General features: G+C 39.4%; 1 non-coding gene across 1 annotated transcript; it reads left to right on the forward strand.

Moving 5' to 3' along the window:
- The first annotated feature begins 1,512 nt into the window (after positions 1-1,512).
- On the forward strand, positions 1,513-1,619 carry LOC148861035 (small nucleolar RNA R71). The gene has a single exon (XR_016095217.1). It is a non-coding gene; the product is annotated as a small nucleolar RNA R71 (small nucleolar RNA).
- Positions 1,620-6,345: the final 4,726 nt, after the last annotated feature.

Raw genomic sequence — 6,345 nt, forward strand, 5'->3', positions numbered from 1 at the left:
AAACAAGAATCATCACTAGAGGGTGCATGTTTCATAGCATCAGACATTTTAAAAATTATCTCCTCATCTTGTATCCTAAGGCTGAGTTGTCCTTGTTGGACATCAATCATTGCTTTCCCGGTAGCCAGGAAAGGTCTCCCTAGGATAAGCGGGACCTCCACATCTTCTTGCATGTCTAACACAATGAAATCAACTGGAAAAATGAATTTGTCAACTTTAACTAACACATCTTCTATGATCCCCCTAGGATGTCTAATGGATCTATCAGCCAATTGTAATGCCACTCTAGTGGGTTGGGGTTCATTCAACCCCAATTTCTTGAAGATAGAATATGGCATTAAATTGATGCTAGCTCCCAGGTCACATAAAGCTTTTTCAATTTTTAAACTGCCAATGGTACAAGGAATAGTGAAACTCCCTGGATCTTTGAGTTTCTGAGGCAGCTTGTTCAGAAGGATAGCAGAACATTCCTCATTTAATGCAACTGTAGCCACATCTCCCAGTTTCCTTTTGTTTGCCAATAATTCCTTCAAAAACCTTGCATAGTGTGGCATCTGGGCTAAAGCATCAGCAAAAGGAATATTAATATGTAAACTTTTAAATATTTCAAGAAACTTACCAAATTCCTTCTCCAATTTTTGTTGCTTCAGCCTGTTAGGGAATGGAACTTGTGGTTGTTGGTGCATCCCTTGTTGTGCTTCTGGTTGTTCCGTCTTCTGTTGTCTGGTTCCAAGGCTTGTTTCTGCCTTGGGTTCAGCCCAATTCTTCTTTTCTACCTCAGGCAACTCTTTTCCACTTCTTAAGGTAATAGCTTGCACCTGCTCTCGTGGATTCACTTCAGTGTTGCTTGGAAGAGTTCCCGGCAGTCTGGAAGAGATTAATTGTGCCAATTGCCCCACTTGGTTTTCCAGGTTTTTGATTGAGGCTTCCTGGTTCTGGAACCTAGTTTCTGCACCTGCTATAAATTTTGTCATCAGTTCCTCCAAATTGGATTTCGGTTCAGGCTGATGATAAGTCTGGTGGAACGGCTTGGAAATATGCTGATTTGGCCAGGACTGGTTTGAATGTCCCCTCCATCCTGGATGAAAAGTATGGTGACTCTGGTAACCCTGCTGTCTTGACGAATTGCTGACATAGTCAACTTGTTCAGTAGATGGTCTGAACTGATTGCCAACTTGGCAGTCTGTACTGATGTGGCCTCCCCCACACAATTCACAATTAAGAGGCTGCACATGCATGGCAGCTATCTGCATTTCATCTATTTTTTTACTGAGTGCTCCTATTTGTGCAGCTAGTGCTGTATAAGTGTCAACATTATGCAAGCCTTGCTGCTTCCTAGTTTGAGTCCTTTCCGAATGCCATTGATAATTGTTGGCTGCCATTTCCTCAATAAGTGCATGGGCAACCTCAGGAGTTTTATTATTTATGGATCCTCCGGCTGCAGCATCTAATATGGTCTTATTTGAGTCAGTAAGACCATTATAGAAAGTCTGCACTTGCAGCCAAATGGGGAGGCCATGGTGAGGAACTCTCCTTAACAGCTCCTTGTATCGTTCCCATGACTCATATAAAGATTCCCCCTCTTGCTGGAAAAAAGTAGTGATGTCATTCCTCATTTTAGCAGTTTTAGAAGGGGGAAAATATTTAGAGAGAAAACGGCTGGCCATTTCGTCCCATGTGGCTATAGATCCTGCCGGTAATGAGTTCAACCAAGCTTTGGCTTTATCCTTCAAAGAAAATGGGAATAACCTCAGCCGGATGGCATCATCACTTACCCCATTGTGTTTGAAGGTGTCACAGATTTCCAAGAAGTTAGCAATATGGGCATTCGGATCCTCATGGGCCATACCACAAAACTGAACCGTATTTTGTATCATTTGGATTATGGCCGGTTTAATTTCGAAGTTATTGGCAGCAATAGTTGGCCTGATAATGCTGGAGACAGTCCCGGTGAGGGTAGGCTTGGCATAATCCATCATAGTTCTTTGTTCAGCCATTTCTTGTGCTTCTTGTCTGACTTGCTTAGCAACTCTCAAACGGACACGGAGAGTCCGTTCAATCTCTGGGTCGTAAAGGATCTCTTCCAGTTCAGGTCTGCTTGTCATAAACTGTTAAAGTCAAAGCAATAAAAATGCCAATATTCACAAAAGAAAATAAATAACTAATCCTATCACACTGAAAATGTAAAGTGAAGTATTGGAATACAAAACCTACATCCTATCATGAATAAATGAAGCCGATTATACTAAAAGCAGATTTAAACCAATCATCTTATTCAAGGTTCCTTTATCTACATCCATCGATTGCAACATCTGAATTCAGACCCAATTTAGATCTGAGTTCAGATCTACAAGTCTTTGGTATTGTTAGTCTAGAGAAATTAATAAATAATAATTCAGATCTGAGCTGGTTATCTCATACACACTCATTGGTATACACTACAATATACATCCATTAAGGTTGGAATCAATTCTGTGATGCTTTAGGGCTGAAATCAGATCTGATCTAAAAAAAAAAAAAAAAAAAAAAAAAAAAAAAAAAAAAAAAAAAAAAAATTTAAAAGGATCTGAAATAAACTAAAACCAGTCCTGAGTTAGGCTTGGGTTAAAAACTCTACAATTGAAGCCCAAACCTGTATAGCTGATGCATATCAAACACTTGCTAAGACCTGAAAATTGGGTCTGCAATGTTTGGTATTGCAAGCTATTCGGCCCATACAACTTTTGTAGAAATCTGAAATCAGGTCTGCTAACTGTTGCACTATAGCAGCCCTGCTACAGATCTGAATGCTAAAAGAAATACTTGGAAAGTGCTAATTTTTCTTAAATATCTGAGGCATAACAATTATTCAATCCAAACATACACCTCCTTAGCTAATGTAGCTCGGTTACAAGTGGGTAAAGCCAAGAATTCAGTCCACCCAGAATTCATAGTATGCTCTGTATCAGTTCAGTCCTCACATCATATCAACTGCATTTCAGATTTGAATTTCTCTCATTCCTTGCTATCCATTCACCCTTGAGGCAGGTTGGATGTATCCTAGGGTGGATTGGGGTAGTGATGGCACCCAATTCACCTCAAACTTGCATCGGTTCAGATCTGAGTTCAGAGGAATTCAGATCTGAACTGAGCAGATCTGTAACAGCAGAATTCAGATCTGAACTCAAGTCTGAGTTTGGATCTGAATTCTCAATTGCCTTACCTTCAGTTATTGCTACCAAATTGTTTTTGGGGAATAGCAGAAGTGCCCTAGGGTGAATTGGGGTGGTGATGACACCCAATTCCCCTCAAAATTTCATCAGTTCAGGTCTGAGTTCAGAGGAACTCAGATCTGAACTGTTGCAGATCTGCAATAGCAGAATTCAGATCTGAACTCAGATCTGAGTTCTGATCCGAATTCTCAATTGCTCCTCTGGTTGTTCAAAATATCTCCCCCTTTTTTTTTTCATTTGTTTTTTTTTTTTTCTTTTTGTAATGAAAGAAAAGAATAATAAAATCTGAAACACAAGCAACTCTTTTCGGTTGAGTGCTGCAGATCTGAAATCTGCTGATCTGAGTGCCGAATGCAACTCAGATCTGCAACACTCATGTTTATGTAAAATTTTTTTTTTTTTTTTTCTTTTTGAAGGGAACAACATCAAGATTGAATAGAAATCAAATATGCCTTTATTAAAATGAAACTGAAACCAAAAAAAAGAAAGTAATTTACTTAAGAAAGAAGAAACATAACTACAGTAGTACAGCAGTTGCAGTCCAAGCTGAAATGAAAAAGTTAGCAAATTAACCCAACTATGAATGCAATGCTGAATGAGATCAGATTAAGAATGCTCAATGTTTCCTAATATTGTTTCTCTAAGTCCCCGGCAACGGCGCCAAAAACTTGATGTGTGGCTCATTGTGACACTAGCAAGTGCACTAGCCGTTCAAGTAATAAAGTAGTGAGTGAAGTATCGTTCCCACGAGGATTTAGGAAACAATTACCAATACTAAATTGAACATTTCTTATCTGATCAACAAATAAATCAAAACTCTAATGAAAGCTAAGAAATCCTAAATTAAAATCTATCTAAATCATTGGTCCAATTGCCTTCAATTCAGGTTAGAAGAGTAAGCAGTAAATGTCAATCTCAGAATTCAGCAATCTATCAATTTGGATCATTCGAATGAATCATGATTGAGCCTTGGTTTGGTGAAACCCCAAGGTCATGAACAGCCTCTCTCAAGCGCATGTTCATCCTATGCATGAGTGACGGTTCTTCTATCTCTAGCAAGAATCTAATCCCCATGCATGCATTTCTTCAAACACTTCTAAGGCATCAATTCAAATCTGAATTGATCACCAACTGAATTGTGCAAGTTATCTCTAACCTTGCACTCAATTCAGTTCTTGAATAGTAGATCTGAATTCCTAGAGTCTCTCTCAAGCACTCTAGGAATTCCAAGCTGTAGATTAATTCGCCCAATCTGAAATTTGCAGATCTGAATTCTCTTTCAAGCAATTCAGATCTTGCAATCTCAGATCTGAGAATTCAGATCTGAGTTTTGAAGGTTAGTTGGCCGAATTGATCTGCAATCACACCCTTATTCAAGAAACTTCAAGTACAATGCATGATCATTTGAATGAATCAAAAAGAATTAGATTGCTGAACTGAAATTTTACAAGCTGAAATACATCAAGGAAGAATGGAAACAAGGAGAAAGAAGAAAGAACATATAACTAAGAAACTGAATTCAAATCAAAAGAGAATGAAACTACAAATGATTTATTACAAAAAATCTTTGAATCACAATCCCTCAATTCGAACTCACCTTCTTCTTCTAGCTTGCTTGTCTTGAACTTCCTTCAGCCCTTCTTCTTCTTCTTCCTTGCGCCTAGCCTTCTTCTCTTCTCTTCTCTCAAGGTGGCTGAACCTCTAAGAGTGGGAGAGCCTTTCTCTCAAGCAATTGAACAACTTTCTCCCCTCCTAGAGGCCTCCTTATATAGTTTTTCAAGGGGGCTCTTGCCCCTTCTTGAAGCCTCTAGAATGGGGTGTATTACACCCCTCATGAACCTTCTAGAGTGCTCCCTCCTTCTCTTCAAGAAACTCCTAGAAGTTGCCGCCCCTAGCTCCCTTTGGGCTGCTATTTGGGCTACAACTTAGCTTGCTTTTGAGCTCATGTGGGCTACACTCTAGGCTGTTATTTGGGCTAAAAATGGGCCTTCCTTGCTGGGCCGAATTCTCCTCATAGCTAGGCTTCTTCCCTTGGATTTTCCAAAGAGTTTCACTTGCTCTTCTTGGGCCGAATGAAATTCTCTTGCTCTCATGGCTGGGCCGGGCTGAACTTGATAAATTTTTGGGTTTTCTTTTCTTGCTTTTGCCTTCTTTTTGTTGATTTGGCTCCCCCTGAAATCTTTCTTGCAATCAAGCTAAAATACGGCAAAAATTTAATTAAACCATTATAAAATTTCATGCAAAAACCTCATAAAATATAGATAAATTGTAAGTTCATCACAATCCCATACTGCATGTGCCTTGGGTCTTACCCTGATGGCCGAAACAAGCCATCCCAACACTTGGTGGCAAACCAGTATCAGCCTTGGCAGGATAAATCTCCCCAGACTTATCCAATGGCTGTGAACATTTAAAACTAACACAAGTTTTTAAAAGTGTCCAGTTTTAGGGTCCTACACAGAATTATACCAAACAATATGAATCAAACATGCACTTTAATTTATTTCCACTAAATAGCTAAAGTACATCAAATCCGATTGAAGCTAAGGGTATACAAGACTATCTAACAATCCACTCTAAGAGACCAAATTCAAATTAGATTTGAATCTGGTAACCTCCTGATAAGATTAGGAGTTAACTAACTTAATCTGCAGATAGGATTAAGATTAACCTCTATCCAAATACTGATTTGGATTGGGATAACTTCCAAAATATTGGGAGGTTTCTTAATCAAGAAGAAAGAGGAGAAAACCCTAGCAGAAATATCAGATTTCAAACTAGGGGTTTTGAGTAAGCAAGAAACACATCCTGCAATCTGAGATTTGATCTCTCACAGACTCCAGAGAGAAGAGACAATTCTGCCCTCTTCGTCCCTAGACTTCTCCTCCTTCAGCCGCCACCACTACCTGTTGGAAGATTGGATCTTTGCAGCAATAGGAAGTCAAGAAAGAAGTTCTTGACAATAGTCTTGCAAGAAAGACACTAGGATTCGATGTTCATGGTTTCTAGAGGGTTCTTGTGAAGAATCCAGTGTGTAGGATGCACCCTGCTGGTTTCGTTCCATCTATAGCTGTGTCATCTTCAGCAGGAGCGGATCTTGGTTACTTCTTTGGGCGTGAACACCAACTTTGGG

The sequence above is a fragment of the Nelumbo lutea genome, chromosome 4 (assembly GCF_056320005.1).
Source record: "Nelumbo lutea isolate HS-2025 chromosome 4, American lotus-T2T, whole genome shotgun sequence".
In the NCBI taxonomy this organism is placed as follows: domain Eukaryota; kingdom Viridiplantae; phylum Streptophyta; class Magnoliopsida; order Proteales; family Nelumbonaceae; genus Nelumbo; species Nelumbo lutea.